The 20,605-nt window shown below is 41.7% G+C and overlaps 1 long non-coding RNA gene across 15 annotated transcripts in view; it reads right to left on the minus strand.

Annotated features, from left to right (window-relative positions):
- LOC103884628 overlaps window positions 1-20,605 on the minus strand; it is a 228,334-nt gene that overhangs the window by 136,647 nt on the left and 71,082 nt on the right. For 2 of the 15 annotated variants that reach the window (XR_002522200.2, XR_002522202.2), the window contains one exon: window positions 981-1,544. The exons of 11 other annotated variants lie outside the window; for them this stretch is intronic. This is a non-coding gene — a long non-coding RNA (uncharacterized LOC103884628). Of the gene's footprint in view, window positions 1-980; window positions 1,545-15,013; window positions 20,245-20,605 lie in introns of those variants that run through there. 2 more of the 15 variants (XR_002522207.2, XR_002522206.2) reach the window with 2 other exon arrangements.

Raw genomic sequence — 20,605 nt, forward strand, 5'->3', positions numbered from 1 at the left:
ATAGTACCTCCCCCTTAACTGGCTTGTTGTGATTTGAATAATGAAGAATTTCAACAATGCCACTCTTGTGCCACCTTTTTAGCTGTGACTCGTGTGACCACAGACAGTCTTCCAATGGCCTTTTCTCTGCCCACCCTTTACACTACACTTAAAGTCACAGAATGCAGCCCCTTGCCAGTCCATGAAGATCCTAATTCCTTGCTTTAAATTGTATGCCCAGTGTTCACAAACCTATAAACCCACCAGATGCCAAAATGGTTCCCACCAGATGCCAAAGTGGTTCCCTTCCATGCTCTTGACCCCAGCCACATAGTGGTCCTCACAGCGCAAGGAAGAAAGCCACAGTCCTGGTGTCCTCACCTACCAAGTCCACATATGTCATAATATTGTGATTAGACATGTATGCTCCAGGGTCAGACCACTTAGGAGAGAACTCTGGCTCTAAAACTCACGAACTCTGTGAACTAGGGTAAATTACTGATCCTGTCTCTTAGCTTCAGTTTCCTTATCTGTAAAATGGGGATAAATACAACCGGGGCTTATTGCAAAGATTGAATGCAATAAGGTACATAGCAGCTAGTATAGTTTCTGCCACATAAGAAACACTCAATAAATGTTCATTATTATTATATTACACTCTGAGAATAAATCACTAGAGTTATGCCCTAACATGATTTAGTGGCTGGACGACATAACTGCAGGGAAACCCTAAAAGTGAATCCTCTTTTGCCAGGCATTATATTAAGCCCTATCATACAGTTTAATATTCACAAACACTGAAATAAATATTGTTATCACTGTTTTTACAGGTTCATAGAAGTGACTTACCCAGAGTTAATTTGCTTACACAAAAGAACAGCCAATAGCTGTCCAAAGTCCCAGTTTTCTCCACTAACTCATGGTGCCCCTCTCACACTTTGGAAAACTTGAGACCTTTTCATTGGTGCTATAGTTAACACTGAAATCAACAACACACTCACAGGTTGAATCTGCTGTCCAGAAAGTTGCCCTGACTCCTGTCCACTTCAGCTTCGGTCCGCAGTTCATAAGGATGCAACCATCTACACAGCTGCTGGATTGTCGTCACCTTTGAGGTTTTATTTATAAGTCCACAAGGCATGTGTCTTTACAAAAGTAATGGATGGGTCCCTCAAGCACTGATGACTTCCCAGCAGGGGCCCAGTTGTTGGTTTATGTCAAAGCCTTTGAACCCGGGCTCTTCCAACCTCTTCACAAGGAAAGGCTCTAAATCAACTCATCCTTTATGAGCTGCTAACTTCCTGGAGTTGGAGGCCTCCTTGTTTGGAGGAGACATGAAGGGGTCTGGGATAATGTCCTAGCTGTCCCTCTCCATCTCTGACATGGAACACTCCCTGGGGTTGGTGAGCTGCGCTCCCTTGTCGGTGAAAGCTGCACCCCTCTCATCTCTGCACAAACACCATCCTCCTTTGTGCTGCCTCCTCGGTTTCCTCCCCTGTCAGCAAGTGTCATCTTCTATACTTCAGGGGGCTAAATACCAGCAAGACCTTGCTGAAGTTCTTCCCCTAATGAAGACAGACAAGCACATTGGAAACATGATCTGAGAGTCTCCTCTAGAATTTATTCTCACAATTTCTGTATTCTCTTACGAACAAAGTACAACGTTTTTTACTCATTTTCATTTCCAGAGTCAGAATTTGTCATTACAATAGATGTGTTCACTTGATGTGGACAAATCTCTTCCTTTTAGTCAAAAATTCTTATTACTACAGTAATGTAGCTACATTTGCAAACTGCTTAGAAATCAGGAACAGCCAGCCGGGCGCGGTGGCTCACACCTGTAATCCCAGCATTTGGGAAGCCCGAGATGGGTGGATCACAAGGTCAGGAGTTCAAGATCAGCCTGACCAAAGTTGCAAAACCCCATCTCTACTAAAAATACAGAGAGAGAGAGAGAGAGAAAGAGAGAGAAATCAGGAACAGACAAATAAAAGCCACACTTCTGAGTTTCTTGGTATTTTTTATGTTCCTCTATTATTATTTATAAGACCATTGTTTACATATCTGGCTCCCCAGCTAGTCTGTAAATGCTTTAACAGCCAAAACTTGGTTTTATTCATTTTTGTAACCTCAGCAAAATGCTCAGTTCCTGAAATGCAGCAGGTGATCAACATATGTCTGGATGAATGGATTTAATGGAATCCTCAGACTTTAGAGAAGGAGGCCCTTGAGCAAATCTAATCTGAATTTTTCTCATTTTACAGTACTATCTTTTTAGTGAATTCCAATCAGGTTTAGAAATTACAGAGATAGCAATAGCATCAATTAACTTCTACTTCTTCTTCCTTTTGTGGTTCTTCTAGCCACTCAAGGGGCATGAAAGGAGTTCCAGGCTCCTCCATTCAACCAATTTCTTTACAGTTTATCAAGTTTCCCCAGAATAATATGCTTGGCCTGTTTCAAGTTAAGGGGCTTTTCTAATGCTGTCTTATTCTCTTCTTGGAGAGTCCAACCTTGCAAATCTTTGTAATATTCATGTTTATAATAATATAAGTAGCAGACATTTATTGAGAGGTACTCCATGCCAGGCACTGTGTTATGGTTTTACACACATTGTCTCATATAATTCTCATGACAACCCTATGAGGCTTAGACAGGATAAGTGGTTGCCCAAGATGACACAGCTAATAAGTGGCAGAGTCAGAATTTGATCTAAGTCCAGCTTCAGAGCCCTACTTGTTTAATCTAATCTAGCTGAGAAAATCACTCATATTTTTCTCAGGTAGCTATTTTGAGGGTTTTATTCTTAAGGGTCAACTGCTTTTATTATATCACGAATATGAAGTATTTTTAATATATTGATGAAAAGTATTAAGTAGGAAATAATTGCATTCCTAAACTAATCCCATAAAACAGGATAGACTTCTACTATGAAACATCTTTGAAACGAGAGTTCAGAAGCGAAACAGAACAGGAAAACACATGGAAACCCAAGGTGCCGATCATCTTTGCTCAATGCACTGGCCAGCAGTTGTCCTTCAGAGCAAGCAATGAAGTCGCGGGAGATCATCCACTCTGTGTAAGGTAACACGTCTTGATTAAATTTTTAAAAGGAAGAAAAGGAAAGTGTAACCTCTCTTCTGCCTACTTGAAGGTTACAACATATGCAAGAGGCCAATGTTTGCTCTTACTGGCTGTGGAAACATATCATGTAACTTATGCCTACTCAGGAGTCAAGTTTGGGAAGGGAATTCCTATAGATGAATTCCAAGTAGCTGGCTTTATTAACATCTTGTGACATTAAGTTGCTTTTAACCTAATTATTCAAGCTATTTTCAACCACAGATTGTGTCATCACCAACACTCAGTCCAAAGACTAAAATAAAACAATCCTTGGAAAATTCCAGCAGCATTCTCATCAGCAGGCTCTGACCTTCAAAAGGCTCACCGAAATGCCTGTGCAAAGGCCCAGCATTCTCTGCTCCTCATGTACACTTCTGAGCATTCCCAACTCAGACTATTCACAATCTCAAATTCTTTACTCACTCCCACCTGCTTGGCAAAAGACTTTCCCTACTGAGACATGCCACAACTTGTAGGAAGAACTCCACTAATTAGAAACACTGCACTGACAGTGGTCGTGAATAAGTTGTGCCAGGTGTTCACATGTCCTTAATACCAGCCGTGTTTGGTTATTTATAACACCAAGTCAGGGCAATGGAATGCCTGGTCTTGCAGGCTGTGTCTCTAGCCATACATTGCATTTTAATCCCTATCACAGACTAATTAAAGGCACTAAAAGATATCATTTTTAGCTCAAATTTTCAAAGAGCAGAGAAAGAAGTCTAAAATGTATTAATTTCCTACTAAAGGCCAGGCCTTGTGCTAGGAGCTTTACTTATGTTACCTCTTTAATTCCCACCACAGTCATACAAGGGAGGTATTACTGTCCCCATCTCACAGATAAGGAAATGCAACCGCTGAAGGATTAAATATCCTGTCCAAGTGAGTGGTAAAGACAGGATGGGAACCTGGATTATGCGAGCCCAAATTCTATGTTTGTTTTCACCAGCAGATCAACATTTCCCCCATACTGCCTAGCCTGGGGCCAAAAGCGTAGGAATAATGGTTTAAAAGGTACAGATTCTGCAGTCAGGCTTCGTGGGTGTTTAATCTGCTCCATTCAGTTTCTAGGTATGTGACCTTGCCAAGTTACTTAACCTCTCTTAACCTCAGTTTCCTCACCTTAAAAAAAAAAATAGAGATCATTATAATGCTAACTCATAGATTTTAATTATTTGACAATAATTATGACTGATATTGTTTGGTTGTGTCCCCACCCAAATCTCAACTTGAATTGTATCTCCCAGAATTCCCGCATGTTGTGGGAGGGACCCACTGCGAGGTAATTGAATCATGGGGGCTGATCTTTCCCATGCTATTCTCGTGACAGTGAATAAGTCTCATGAGATCTGATGGGTTTATCAGGGGTTTCTGCTTTTGCTTCTTCCTCCTTTTCTTTTGCTGCTGCAATGTAAGAAGTGCCTTTTGCCTCCAGTCATGATTCTGAGGTTTCCCCAGCCATGTGGAACTGTAAGTCCAATTATACCTCTTTCTCTTCCCAGTCTGGGGTAGGTCTTTATCAGCAGCATGAAAATGGACTAATACAGTAAATTGGTACCAGTAGAGTGGGGCATTGCTGAAAAGATACCCAAAAATGTGGAAGTGACTTTGGAACTGGGTAACAAGCAGAGGTAGGAACAATTTGGAGGTCTCAGAAGAAGACAGAAAAATGTGGGAAAGTTTGGAACCTCCTAGAGACTTGCTGAATGGCTTTGACAAAAATGCTGATAGTGATATGAACAATAAGGTCCAGGCTGAGGTGGTCTCTGATGGAGATGAGGATCTTGTCGGGAACTTGAGCAAAGGTGACTCTTGTTATGTTTTAGCAGAGACCAGAGACTCGCAGCATTTTGCCCCCGCCTCAGAGATTTGTAGAACTTTGAACTTGAGAGAGATGATTTAGAGTATCTGGCAGAAAAAATTTCTAAGCAGCAAAGCATTCAAAATGTGACTTGGGTGCTATTAAAAACATTCCATTTTAAAAGAGAAACAGAGCATAAAAGTTCAGAAAATGTGCAGCCTGATGAGGCAGAAGAAAAGAAAAATCCATTTTTGATGAGAAATTCAAGCTGGCTGTAGAAATTTGCATAAGTAGCAAGAAGCCTAATGTTAATCCCCAAGACCATGGGGAAAATGTCTCCAGGCCATGTCAGAGACCTTCACAGCAGCCTCTCCCATCACAGGCCTGGAGGCCCAGGAGGAAAAAGTGTTTTTTGTGGGCTGTGCCCAGGGGTCCCCATGCTACATGCAGCCGAGGGACGTGGTGCCCTGTGTCCCAGTTGCTCCAACCATGGCTGAAAGGGGCCAATGTAGAGTTTGGGATGTGGCTTCAGAGGGTGGAAGCCCCAAACCTTGACAGCTTCCATGTGGTGTTGAGCCTTCGGGTGCACAGAAGTCAAGAATTGAGATTTGGGAACCTCCACTATGATTTCAGAAGATGTATGGAAATGCCTGGATGCCCAGGCAAAAGTTTGCTGCAAGGGCAGGCCCTCATGGAGAAACTCTGCTACAGCAGTGTGGAAGTGAAATCAGGGGTCAGAGCCCCACAGAGAGTCCCTTCTGGGGCACCACCTAGTGTAGCTATGAGAAGAGGGCCACCGTCCTCCAGACCCCAGAATGGTAGATCCACCAACAGCTTGCACCGTGCACCTGGAAAAGCCCACAGATACTCAACACCAGCCCATGAAAGCAGTCAGGAAGGGGGCTGTACACTGCAAAGCCACAGGGGTGGAGCTGCCCAAGACCATGGGAACCTACCTCTTGCATCAGAATGACCTGAATTTGAGATCTGGAGTCAAAGGAGATCGTTTTGGAGCTTTAAAATGTGAGTGCCCCACTGGATTTCAGACTTGCATGGGCCCTGTGACCCCTTTGTTCTGGCCAATTTCTCCCATTTGGAACAGCTGTATTTACCCAATGCCTATACCCCCATTGTATCTAGGAAGTAACTAGCTTGCTTTTGATTTTACAGGCTCATAGGTGGAAGGGACTTGCCTTGTCTCAGATGACACTTTGGACTGTGGACTTTTGGGTTAATGCTGAAATGAGTTAAGACTTTGAGGGACTATTGGGAAGGCGTGATTGGTTTTGAAATGTGAGGACATGAGATTTGGAGGGGTCAGGGGTGGAATGATATGGTTTGGCTGTGTCCCCACCCAAATCTCAACTTCAATTGTATCTCCCAGAATTCCCACGTGTTGTGGGAGGGACCCATTGGGAGGTAATTGAATCATGGGGGCCGGTCTTTCCTGTGCTATTCTTGTGATAGTGAATACGTCTCACAGGATCTGATGGGTTTATCTGGGCCTTCTACTTTTGCTTCTTCCTCCTTTTCTCTTGCCACAGCCACGTAAGAAGTGCCTTTTGCCTCCTGCCATGATTCTGAGGCCTCCCCAGCCATGTGGAACTGTAAATCCAATTGAGCCTGTTTTTCTTCCCACTCTAGGATATGGTCTTTATCAGTAGCATGAAAATGGACTAATACAATGACTATGGTCATTTTCTTTTCCACCAAGCCTCATCACCTGTTAAATAAAATATTGAATTCTTACTACAGGCCAGGTACTACACTGAGGGTTTTGTTGTTGTTGTTGTTGTCGGGGGTTTTTCTTGTGGTTTTTTTTCTCTTTTTTTGAGACAGAGCCTCACTGTGTTGCCCAGGCTGGAGTGCAGCAGCGCAATCTCGGCTCACTGCAAGTTCCACCTCCTGGGTTCATGCCATTCTCCTGCCTCAGTCTCCCGAGTAGCTGGGACTACAGGCACCCGCCACCACACCTGGCTATTTTTTTTGTATTTTTAGTAGAGACGGGGTTTCACCATGTTAGCCAGGATGGTCTTGATCTCCTGACGTTGTGATCCACCCACCTTGGCCTCCCAAAGTGCTGGGGTTACAGGCGTGAGCCACCATGCCCGGCCTTACAGTGAGGGCTTTTAAATGAATTATGTCATTTAATTCTTACACTAATCCAATGAAACAGCAGTAACTAACACTTCTTAATCACTTACTACATAGCAAGATCTGTCTTAAACACTTTACTCATATTAACTGGAGTAAATAATAACTATTCGTGAACTAGTGAGTAACTGAGGTAGGCAATATTGTTGTCTCAATTGTACAAGTAAGGAAAAGGAAGTTCAGAGAGGATAAGTAAATTGCCACAGTTGCAGAGCTAGGAAAAGATGAAGCCATGTTAAGGACTCAGGAAGCCCGACTTAGGGGGTTCAGCCTTAACCTCTACTCTCAGGTTTCTGGGCCTGGGCTAGGCCATGAAAGAAATAAGAGCTCGCACCTCTAACTCCCGAGTAGCTGTAACCAAATGTCCAAAACATGCAAAATACATGCTACAGGCCCAGGGGTGAGGATGGTGGCCTGTGGGTTCTGAGGAAACCTTTCTCGGGGATTTGTGGCTTTCACTGATTGGGGTTAGTCAGGAGGTGAGGTGGGGGAAATTATCTTAGGATGGAGACTTAGTAAGTGCAGACAGGTAGATTTGAAGGGAAGAATAAGGAGAGTAACACAACTAAGGAGCGGTTTCATAGAGCAAGACATGAAGATAAGGACAGTTTAAAGAAGACCCCTGACAACAGTCTTAACTGGGACGTCACTTATAAGGGACAACAGGAAGCATCAGTTTTTGTGTGTGTGTGTGTGTGTTTTCAATTAAGATGGTTGTTGGGGGTGTCTGACTCTGTCACCCAGGTTGGAGTGCAGTGGTCCAATCTTGGCTCACTGCAGCCTCCACCTCCAGGGCTCAAGCTATCCTCGCACCTCTAACTCCCGAGTAGCTGGGACCACAGGTGTGCACCACAAGGCCTGGCTAATATTTTGTATTTTTGGTGGAGACATGTTGCCCAGGCCGGTCTCAAACTCCTGAGCTTAGTGCTGGGATTATAGACGTGAGTCACTGCACCCGGCTGCAAGAATCAGATCCTTGAAGAGGAAAGCGACCTGACGAGAGTGCCCTGTGCAGCACGGCTCGGTGTGGAGAGCTGGAACTAGATGGGGGCTCTGCAGTGCCCCCATCTTGACTGAAGGGCCAGCAGCACGAGACAGAATTAAGGGCCAAAGCAGAATCAGTGGAGTTCAGTGAAAGATCGATGCAGGAGAGCTTTAACGGAGAACAGGTCCACCACGTCAGGATCGGAACCAGGCCCAATCAACACTGAACTCCCATACCTGGCTCTGTGAATGACCTACTGACACGTCATTGATGCAGAAAACAAGTTTGCTAAATAAATGTATAAGTCATCTAGCTGCCAGCCCAGGCTCTTCATTTTGCACATCAGAAAATAGATCCCAAAGGTTATGTGAATTAACCAAAATTATGAAAATATGAGCAGCAAATTTAAACTAAACTCCCAAATCCTAACAGTTATTCCAGACTTTTTTTCTGCTATAACTTGCTCTCAAATTGGGAAGTCTCAGGGACTATAATATCAATAACAGATGTCATCAATAACAGAAACTAAGATTTGGGGAAAGATTGCTGGGGTTCTTAGATAATATTACCTTAGTTTTGAACATGTAAATACTGACTTGATGGCAGAACTTCTGATTAGAAATGTCCTGTAAGCAGTTTTCAGTTTGAGACAGAAGTACAAATGAGAATTAATGACTAGAGATGGAGATAATTGAGAATCACAAATAGAGAACTATTAGCTGAAGGCGTGAGGAACATATTTTTATAATATCATGAAATAGAAATGTTTTTGGTTTCTCATTACTTCAATTAAATATTTTTTAGTCTACTAAAGAATTGTTAAACAAGCAGTGCACTTAGCTGCAATCAGCATGTTAATGTTGTTGGAATCACTTCATTTGCACATGTCAATCTTTGATCTGACTACATACAGAATGATTCAGGGACCACTGCATTGACCAAACTATATTAGTGCCCCCTGAAAAGCATTGCCAGGGCTCCAGATCTGTCCTGTAGGTCCTGTTGGAATCTCTATTCTGTAAGTTTTGCTAGATCTTGCCAGCTATAGTTTCCAACGCAAAGCAAAGATCTTAAAACTTTTCTCATATTTACAGCATATGTTTAGGCCATACATGAAGCACAGGCCTTAGATGTAGATGTTTTTGCCCTATAAGATTTTTCCCTTTGGTTCCTTAAATGCAAGGGGTCAACCCAAATCAGTAGATTAAGTCTGTTATCAGTGAAGCTAGACATTGCTGAATTACTGTCATCTAAAACAACACCTGTTTTCTCAGCATGGACTCTACATAATTCTATGCCAACCCAAAACCTAGTTACTGAGCAATGTGTACCCTACACTGCTTTATGGGAAAGGGCAAGGCACTCTGAAGTAAACAATATATATATATATATATATATATATATATTTATCTTTGGAGAGGTAATCAGGTTCACTGATACAAATTTTTAAATCTTTTGGGCTTTGTAGTGAGTTGAATGTTGGTCCTACCCAAAAGATGTGCCCAACAAGAACCTGTATGACTTACTTGTAAGTAGGGTCTTTGCAGGCATAATTAAGTTAAGAATCTTGAGATAACTGGATTATCCAGGTAGGTCCTAAATCCAATGACCAGTGTCCTTATATGAAACAGAAAAGAAGAAGACACAAGCACAGGGAAGTCCCTGTGAAGAGGCAGGCAGAGTTTAGAGCTATCAGCCACAAGTCAAAGAACATCTAGACCCACTAAAAGTTGGCAGACATAAGGCAGGACTCCCCACTAGAGCCTTCACAGGGAGCAGGACCCTGCTGACACCTTGATTTTGAACTTCTGGCCCAAAACTGTAAGAGGATAAACTTTTGTTATTTCCAGCCAACAAGTTTGTGGTAATTAATTACAGCAGCCACAGGAAGTGAATACAGAGTTCATGAAGTGAAAGACTTTTATCTCTTTTGATCCCCTTGGAATGAAGATCTCAATCTTATCTTCAACAACTCAGTCCTTCAAAAATGCTACTCTCTTGGCTCCAACAAATAGGAATTATCTTTGAGGTTAAGCGAGTTTTCGGTGCAGCAGCCAACAGATAGAAATTATCTGTATTGATATTTTTTTTTCCTTCCCAGAAAGGCACAAGAAATTCAGAGTTCATATCTTATAAGCCAATTTTGAAATCACATACAACATTCCTCCATTCCTCCATTCCTCCATTCCTTCCCACAATCGCCTTGCTGTTGTCAGATAAAGCACTGTTACTAGCAGATGAGCTTTGTTACACTGTCAGGGTTGGCTTCCATCAATTCCTTAGGGGGAGTAAAGCTGAGTTATTATAGAGGTGACCAAAATCACCACCTGAATGCACTTACTGAGAGCTTCATCACCTGACTCACCAAGTTCCTCTCCACTCTAATTCTGAAGTCAGTTTAGGTAAAATAAACATCCATGTGAAAGAGCCATCCAACACCCAAAATACAAAGTTCCTTGACTTTTCAGACTACAGTTCCCAACTCAGTTCCATAGGCAAATCCTAAAGCTTGTCTTCTCTGCCAAGCCTCCTCCCCAAACCCTGCCCCACTTAAAAAATGACCCTCAATTCATATATGGTGGCTACTGATTGTGAATCCTTTCAGCCAGCTTGTTATACCCAGTTTCCACTCCACAACCTATAAACTAACCCGCATCACATCTCAGTTAAAAGGAATCTCCACTCATTGAAAGCTAGACTGTCTACCTATACTAGATTATTTGTCTTCTTTTTCCAATAACAATTCCTCCTTCCTCTCTCTCTACCTATCTCTCTCCTGTATCTTTAATAGCATTTTTTCAAAGGCTGTTGCCACTCAGCACTTCCCAGAGACTGTTGAACTCTCTCTTAACTTGGCCATTGATCTCCACCTTTGACTTCCCACAGCCCAGCTTCTTGGAAGTGCTGGTCACCATGGGTTTTCACACTTCCTCACCTCTTATTCACTCTCAACGTCTGATGTTCACTCACACACTTCTGTGAAACTCTGGCAACAAGGTCACACAAATACAACAAAAATGTTCGTCGTTGCACCTGACCTCTCAGTGGCTTTCCATGCTGTCGCATTCACCTTGTCACACTCTCCTCCCTCTGTTACTGCATTATCATGGACAGAAAGTTTATGTCCCCCCAAAATTCATATGTTGAAATCCTAATCCCCCCAGGTGATGGTATTAGGACGTGAGGACTTTTGGAGGTGATTAGTTCCTAAGGGCGAAGCCCTCCTCAATGGAATTAGTGCCTTCACAAAAAGATACAAAAGAGCGGTTTTCTCTCTCTCTCTCTGCCACTTAAGGATACAACGAGAAGACTGCCATCAGCAAACCAGGAAGAGGGCCCTCACCAGACACTATATCTGCCAGCACTTTGATCTCAGAATTCCCAGGCTCCCAAACTGTGAAAAATAAATTCTGTTGTGCAAGTCACCTGTCTATGCTATTTTTGTTATAGCAAAGCAAACTAAGACACTGGGACACCATTATCTCCTGGGTCTCTTCAAGCTTCCTGAACCATTTTTTCTCATCCCACATATTTACATGGTTCTCCCTTCTTCTCTTCTTGCACACTCACCTATACACTAATGATTCCAAAATTGTCTAGATCCTAAATGCTTTTCCTGAAGTTGATACCAACTGTGTGCTGGGCATATCCATCTTTATACTCTATGAGTACTTTAAATCCAACATTTAACTTAATACCTATTTCCTCATGAAATAAATTTTCCTATCTCAAAGAGTGGGTACCACCACTCACTCCATGGCCTCTTCACTGTTGATTCTCCCTCCTATTTCTTGTGCCAATTCCCCACTCCTGATCTCCTATCAATGCCTTAGTTCAGGCCTTATTGATTCCTGCTCTAGACCACAGCCTCACAACAGTTCTCTCTGCCTGTAGCCTCAACCCTTTCACATCCATTGTCCCTGTTGCAATCCAAGGAATTTTCCTAAAACACAAATCATGTTATCGCTTAAATCCTTCTATCTACAAACCACTTAGCCCGACCTAGAAAACCATTTGCTATCTGCCTTCTATCTCTTTCTACCCTAATTTCTTGTCCCTTTCTTCTTAACCCACTATTGTTATGCCAAACAACTTGTAGTTCCTGCATAAAACATATCTTACACCTCTCTCCTTTGAACTAGCTGTTTTCTCTGCCTGAAGTAGCCTTTCCCATCCATGTGTTGCCTCACAAACTCCTCACCATTCATGAGGCAACCCAGGAATCCTCTTCTCAAAGGTTTTGCCTAAATCCAATCTGTGACCCTCACACCTGCCCCAATTTAGGCAATCAGGTATCCTTTCTCTTCCTTCCCCCAATACCATAAACACATTTCAGTTCTAGCATACAGCATACTATTTTGAAAAACTAGTCAATCTGTATGTCCATTAAAGTAAGCCTTTAGGCTGGGTGCAGTGGCTCACGCCTGTAATCCCAGCACTTTGGGAGGCCGAGGCAGGCGGATCACAAGGTGAGGAGATCAAGACCACGGTGAAACCCCATCTCTACTAAAAATACAAAAAATTAGCCGGGCGCAGTGGCGGGCGCCTGTAGACCCAGCTAGTCGGGAGGCTGAGGCAGGAGAATGGCGTGAACTCGGGAGGCAGAGCTTGCAGTGAGCCGAGATCGCCCCACTGCACTCCAGCCTGGGGGACAGAGCGAGATTCCGTCTCAAAAAAAGACAAAAAAAGTAAGTCTTAAATCCTCCTCATCTTCATGACATCAGTTATAGCCCACGTCAGAAATTTAGTCCATTTTGATTGAAATATTTTAACATCCGATCACCTGCAGAGTTGGGGTGATCCAGGTTGGTCTAGCAGTTTATGGGAAGAAGAAACCATGTCCATACAGATTTACACTAGCAGGAGGGAGAAATTCTTTCCCAACCAGAGAAACCCACAGAAGGGAGAACAACTAGGAGTTGGGAATGAGCATAATGTATGTGGAAGGAGGGAGGAAACCGATCTGACTCAAGCAGAAGACTTTGCTGGAGAGTTAGGTGGGTTGGGTGGGATGAGATTGCGGAAGGTCTCATAGGGGTATGAATGAGACTCAGTATACTAGCTTCCAACTGCTGTTTTAACAAATTGCCATAAACTCAGTGGCTTAAAAACAACAAAAGTTTATTATCTTACACTTCTGGAAGTCAGAAGGCAGAAATGAGTCTCACTGGTCTAAGATCAAGGTGTTGGCCAGACAGTGTTCCTTTCTGGAGGCTCTAGGGGAGAAACATTTTCTGATCTTTTCCAGCTTTTTAGAGGCTGCCCTTATTCCTTGGCTCATGACCCGCTTCCAGCTTCAAAACCAGGAAGGACTGGTTGAATCTTCTTCACATCCCTATACTATCACACTTTCTTCTGCCTCCCTCTTTCACTTTTAAAGACCCTTGTGATTACACTGGGCACACCCAGATAATCCAGGATAATTTCCCAATCTCAAGGTCAGCTGATTAGCAACACTGACTTTATCTGAACCTTAAATCCCCTTTGCTATGTAACCTAACATATTCACAGAGTCTAAGGATTCAGACATGACATCTCTGGGGGGCCATTATTCTGCCCACCACATTCAGTAACTAACTGGAAACCTTTTTCCAGCTCTTAAGCCTTAAATGCCGTGAGGAAAGCATAGAGCTCCAGACTGAGCTGCCCTAAATCACCCTCTCTGAAATCTTGCACAACTGAGTCATGATGAGGTTTTTTGTTTGTTTGTTTGTTTGTTTTGCCTCTGTGCATAAAGTATTTCAGGGGCCCAGCACTTTTGTATTGTGCCACTCTGCTGCCTATATGCACACAAAAAAATGTAACAGCAGATATTCTTGGGGCACCTTAATCACATACACATAATACACATACACATACATAGATAACATGATCATTTTGAGTCTTTCTCTGTGTATAGATGAGGTTGGCCCTGAGAAATGCACCAGTTGCCATTCTGTGGGATGCCCACATCCATAATATTTTAAATTATTTTAATTCACTTAATTGGATCTGGTTCCCATTAACATCATAGGCACTGTGATTCCCATGACACTGACAGGGCTGTGTGAGTCTCTCACTTTTGTATAACACTAATTAATCATGACAATACAACTTCTCAAATGTAGTTATCATCTTTCTTAGAGCTCAAAGAGTTTCATAGAATTTATCCTTTTTCTTTCAAAAATATTCCTACAGGGTTACCAGCTACAGGGTCACTATTTGAGATTAAAATAAGAACTAATTTTCTTACATCAGTGAAAGGCAAAAGGAAATTTATAAATACAATGCTCTAATTGAAAAAATTATCACATATGAAAATTGTGAATTCAAAGATGTTTAAGTGAAGCCTTCTGAAGTTAACTTACTTCTATCTTCAAAGTATAGGTGACCGTGTCTTCATTCATTCATTCGTTCAACAAATATTTCATATAAACTTTCAGGTATGAGATACCATTCCCTAGAACCCATAGAGATTCAACAAGAAAATGTCATTGTCCTCAAGGAGCTTACTGTTAGTAGAAGACAGATCATACACTTTTAACAAACAAATAAATCATCTTTCAGATAATAATGAGTGCTCTGAATAATAACAACAAAATAGTGCCAGGTGAAAGAGAAAGAAAGTGAGAGATAATAGAAAAAAAGGTTATTTTAGTTTGGATGGTCAGGGAAGGCCTACGCAGATATTTGAATAAGGAGCAAGGCATGTGAAGAAATCAGAAAAGGGTGAACATGCCAATTTGATTCCATTTAACAATTCTTTTTTTTTTTTTTTTGAGACAGAGTTTCACTCTTGTGGCCCAAGCTGGAGTGCGGTGGCGTGATCTCAGCTCACGGCAACCTCCACCTCCCAGGTTCAAGTGATTCTCCTACCTCAGCCTCCCAAGTAGCTGGAATTACAGGCACGTGCCACCACGTCTGGCTAATTGTTTATATTTTTAGTAGAAACGAGGTTTTACTATGTTAGCCAGGCTGGTCTCAAACTCCTGACCTCAGGTGATCCACCCACCTCAACCTCCCAAAGTGCTGGGGTTACAGGTGTGAGCCACCACACCTGGCCCATTGAACAAATATTAATTAAGCATAGACTATGTGCCAGTCATGGTTTTTGGTGCTGGAGAGCAAGCAAGTACAAATAACCTGCTTACAGCAGAACAAGCCTGAATGGATCAAGAAACGAACAAAAATGTATATGTAGCATTACATTGCATCCATAAATGTCTTTACCAAACACATTTACCCTCTAATTATCTGACAAATGATATAATTATCAAAAGCACAAAATCTTAGTAGTAGAGGTCAGTTAAACTATCTCTCTTCCTAAACTTGGTTTTCAAATTTTTGCAGTAGAACTATTTGTTTAAATAAAATAGTACATGGAATTCCAACATAAATAAATAAAAGCAGTCTGCTCCATGGAAGGATTGTGAAAGTCCACAGTCCTACCTATTTTCCCTTCACTCAAAGCCCCTACACCATTTTGCAGCAATGTTAATTTATTAGTTTTGATCACTGGATCATTTGATCATGGTTGTGTAAAATGTTAACATCAGGAGAAGCTGGGATATATGGGAACTCTGTATACTAGTTTGCAACTTTTCTGTAAGTCTAAAATTATTTCAAACTAAAAAGTTGGAAAAAAAAAAAAAGTAATCCGACCATGATCACTACTGGCAGCCCACCTTAGGGCGCTGGAGACACCAGTTGACATCATTAACCTTGATCATGCCGGGATGGTTTAGCCTATTTACTAAGGACCTTCGGAAGAGAGAAATTCCTTTCTAAGTAGCCTAGTCTGGTTTTTAACCATTCTCAATACCAGAAGATTCTTTCCTATGACTCTTTCAATCTCTAAGATAAACCCACTTTTTCAAGTTTTGTCATCAGTGGAAAATTAATTTGTCTTCTCTAAAAACCTTGTGATATATTTACAGACCTCATAATTTCCCATCAACTTTCTTTCCACAAATTAACAGCAATGCTTTCATCTTTTCTCATGGGTCTTCTACTTCCATTTTTCAATCATTCAGAAAATTCTCCACTGTAAGTATTTTTTTATCTTCTTAAACTATGGTGTTTAGAGCTCACCACTGGATTTTAAATAAATAAAAGAGGCCTCAGCCAGTATCAAATACCTTGGGTAAGAGGGTTGTATTATCACTCAGACTTTATACACAGTACTCCTATTGGATATTACTGCCTTAACAACCTCTCTACATTACCATATTTTGTTTTTTCTTACACATTTTTTCACACTGCTTATGACAGTCATTAAGCCAAGTGCCCCAGGCATTTGCTCTTAACCAATGAACAGCCACAGCCAGGCTGGGAACTTCAAGTCTTTCAGCAAGTCACAAAGTGCCAAAAATGCTCTCTCGCCAGGAGACATATTCCCTGCGTTAGAGAAAGTAGAAATTTGTTCTGATCTCATTCACCTGAGATCATTCAACAGTAAGATAAGTGAACTGACTGAGTCTGTGACCCTGTCTGTTGGACCTCTCCTTGCTTTAGTTCCCTGCCTGAAAAGCGAGGATAAGAGTGTTTACCAACTTTGCACGGGTGTTGCAAGAGTTGATTAAGGCTTATATGGCACCATCTGATGACAGTCTCTGTGGCTGTGCCACTCAAGTTGTCAAAGGCTGTGAAATGCCCGTGTGCCTCAAGGGCACTCCCTTAAAGCTCAATATCACAACTCTAGGTGACTTGCTGTGGACCATAACTAGAATATGACCCAACTGTACTTTCAGACATGCATGCCGAGCGCCAGTAAGGCTATCATCCAAAGCTGAAAAGCAGTTTTTCTAATGCTGCAGGCTCATGCACAAGGCACCAAAATAGCACCAGAAATACTATACCCATATTGCTTTATCCTAGACATCTGACACTTGTAAAGCTGATGCCAAATTTCTTGTCACATATGTGTCTGGAAGCCTTCGTGCTGAGAGGCATTTCTTATCTTCTGACATTTCAGAGAGCTGCATAAAGCTAGACAAGCACAGAGCCTCCTAAAAGGCACAAGGCAGAGGCGAGCATTCTTTTCAGATGACCTCTGAAACCCTCACTGGAGGAGATCCAAGACACCCTTCAGCACATCTGTAATCCTCAGGATATTCCAAATGTTTGAGTGTGCAGCTTCCAGTTAGTAACAGCCAAACTACCCCGGCTGTCCAAGGTCATCTGAAAACGATTCGCCCATCAGCCAAATGAGAAAATGCTATTGTAAGCAAACCAATCATAAGATCAGACAATCCTCAGAGGCCCAGGGCCTAGATGCTCTGCCTCTGGTGACACAGGCCACCCCATCTATTACATTCGGGCTTCCGGTTGATACTAATGACTGTTGTGACTGACACCCCCAAACAGAAACAAAACTAGGATATTTGGACGTGATACAATAATAGAAAATTTCTAGTGATTCCTTTCTCTTCTGATCTTACCTATGCAAACTGCCTGACAAAGTGGGTGCCCTGTAGACCTCCCCCACAACTGTCAAACAGCAGGGGTTTCTAGTAGGAGAGTCCCTTAAAGCAATGTGTGTTAGAGTAATCTGGTTTTAAATGCAAATTCCTGGACCTTATTCCAGACCTTTGAATTAGAACCTCCGGCAAATGGGATCTAAGAATCTACATTTTAAACAAATTCCTCAGATGATCTTTTTTTTTAACTTTTTATTTTCCCAGATAATTTTTATACACACTAAAATTTTCAGAAACCTGACAGAATTTTCAAGTAAATTAAAATTCGTACAAACCCTCAGCTCATTGGGACGGTTTCCGGCCACAGGCCTATATTTAGTGGTCATTAACTCACTACTCTAAACACCCACAGCAAACCACTCTGTGCTCAAGAGGAAGGAACAAGTTTCATGATTTCATCCTTTTCTCAGCCTCATTGTTCACGCTCCTCTTTTGGAACAATAGGCACTGCCATATGATGCTTCTGGCATCCGTTGCCTTGTATTGTTTAACATTTGTGTTCGTTTTTTAATGCTGCCATAACAGATTACCACAAACGTGGCACAAATTTGTTATCTTACAGTACTGTAGGTTAGAAGTCCAATACAGAAGTCACTGGGCTAAAATCAAGGTGTCAGCAGAACTAGGTTTCATGCTGGAGGCTCCAGGGGTAAATCTGTTTTCATGCCTTTTCCAGCTTCTAGAGGTCACCCACACTCCTTGGCTCATGGCTCTCCTCCATCTTCAAAGCCAGCAATGCTGCATCTCTGATTCTTCACATCTCCTTCTGACTCTCTTCTTCTGCCTTCCTCCTCCACTTTTAAGGATGCCTGTAATCATATCAGGGCCACCCAGATAATACAGGATAACTTTCCTATCTCAAGGTTCTTAAGATGTGATTACATACGTGATTACATTTCCAAAGTCCCTTTTTCCAAGTAAGGTAACATTTTCACAAGTTCCAGCAATCTAAGATATGGATATCTTTAAGGAGCCATTATTGTACCTACCACAACTTTCACCTGTAATATGAAGGATGTCTTCATCTGGGCTCCTGTGAAAGTGGACCCTGAGACTAGGATTTGAGTAGAAGTCCAACGAAGCCCAGTAAAGGAGTGGGGCAGTCAGGTAGTAAGGGAGGAAAGCAAATAACTTGCGAGTTAATGAGCAGGATACTACTACATGCAACTAGACTAAATTCTCCTAGGGACTGTGTACAACACACGTTAGAATAGTCCCACCTTGGGGAAAGGAAACTGAAGCATTTATCCACAAGTCCCCATCGTTTTGCAGTTAGGGGTCACATTAACTCCCAGTGCACTTCCAGCACTTCATGCTTCCCTGACTGTGAATGGGCTCCACAGCTAGCGAATATTCCTGGCAGAGACACTCAACAGGCTATAAACTTGTTCCATCTGAGAGGCCTCTGGAGTGGACTAAGAAGATATGGGCGGGGCATCAACAGCATCTGAATCAAGGGGGTTGGTGTTTGAGTCAAGTGTGGCATTATGTCTCAAAAATTTCAATGCTCATATCCTTTGACCCAACAAAGGATCCACCTCCAGGGAATGTGTGCTAAGAGTATAATTGGAGACAGGTGCGATGATTGTTTATAATGTTTTAAAGAATTGGAAATTATTTAAATTCCATTAATAAGGGATTAAATTACAGGTGATATAATTGAACATTCTGCTACAATTGGATATAATTATGTGGGTCTACATTTATTGATAGGGAAACTAGTTCCTGACATACTGTTGAGTGAAAAAAAAAGCAGGTTACAAATAGTAAGTATATTATAAATCCATTTATGTAAAATTATGTATGTATAATATATATGTGTGTGTATGTATAGCAAGATGTCTCAAAGAATGTTCATCAAAACTCTAACAGTAGTTATTTCTAGGAAGCAGAATTTCTCATCCTTTATACTTTCTTCTTCATGCGTCTCTGTATTACAAATAAACTTACAATAAACAATGTATTGTTTATTAATCAATTACAAAGATACTTGCAATTTTTTTTAAAAAAAGAATTCAAATTTGTCCTAAAAGATAAGCTTCTATTTAGTTCTAATATGATAAAGTCAATGTGCTTATATATACATCTCCATTTTAAAACTACATGGAACTGAGGACCCCCATGCATTACATAAAATGTTTAGGGCATATTTGGAACACAGCAGGCACTTAATAATAATTGATGTTCATCAGTATGAAATTCAATAAAACAACACATGGAACAAACTGGGTCATGGTAAAATTTTCACAATGCATGGGATGACTCCCTAGGGAGCTGAGAGGCCTGGCGTGGCCTTATCAGGCAGGGGCCTGCTCTGGCAGACAAGGAAGGCCTGCCCTTGCACAAACACACCCATGCCATCCCAGAGATAGCATCAGAGCCCTGCTCGTCTTAGGTAGAAGTGAAAACAAATGCAACTGTAGGCTTGCAGTTTTACAGCATGAATGAGACAAGTGGAATCTCTGTCAATCTGTTAGAAATTAATTCAATGGTTTGTCTCCTGAAACTCTAGGCCTTCCTTGCAAGAGCACTCCACTTCCTGTTATGCACAATGGCAAAGCTGACTGGAACTGCCCAGAGGAAGAACAAGTGGAAGAGAAGTCATGGTGTGCCCTTAGGGCAACAGAAATTTAAAAGAATATTTAGGTGTGGGACTTCACACGCATGCCTCCTTTTTATGTCTAATAAGGGAAAATTTCTCACCTGTTCAGGTTGCTCTTGGACTCTCTTTTGCTGTTCAGCATCTAAATAGTGAGCAAATAGAGGGAAAACAGAAAAGTGGACAAGTCCCCATTTGTGTATATATTAAAGAGCTGAGAGAGGTGGCAAGAGAAAGGAGGGAGAGAGACCAGAAAATCATGTGGAACAGATGCCAGGGAGTTTGAGTTTGGGGGTTGTGAGGTAATAGTTGGAGATTCAGAGCTTTGGGGATCACCTGATATCCATGTAGAAGAAAACAAAGATAACAATAAAGTAGATTTTAAGATGCTTTTTCTAGAGTAAGAATGCATACCCCATACTAACATCTATTGAATTGTATACTTTAAATGGGTGAATTGCATGGTATGTAAATGATGCCTCAATAAAGCTGTTTTTTAAAAAAGA

Source organism: Papio anubis, chromosome 3, assembly GCF_008728515.1.
Source record: "Papio anubis isolate 15944 chromosome 3, Panubis1.0, whole genome shotgun sequence".
Lineage (NCBI taxonomy): Eukaryota > Metazoa > Chordata > Mammalia > Primates > Cercopithecidae > Papio > Papio anubis.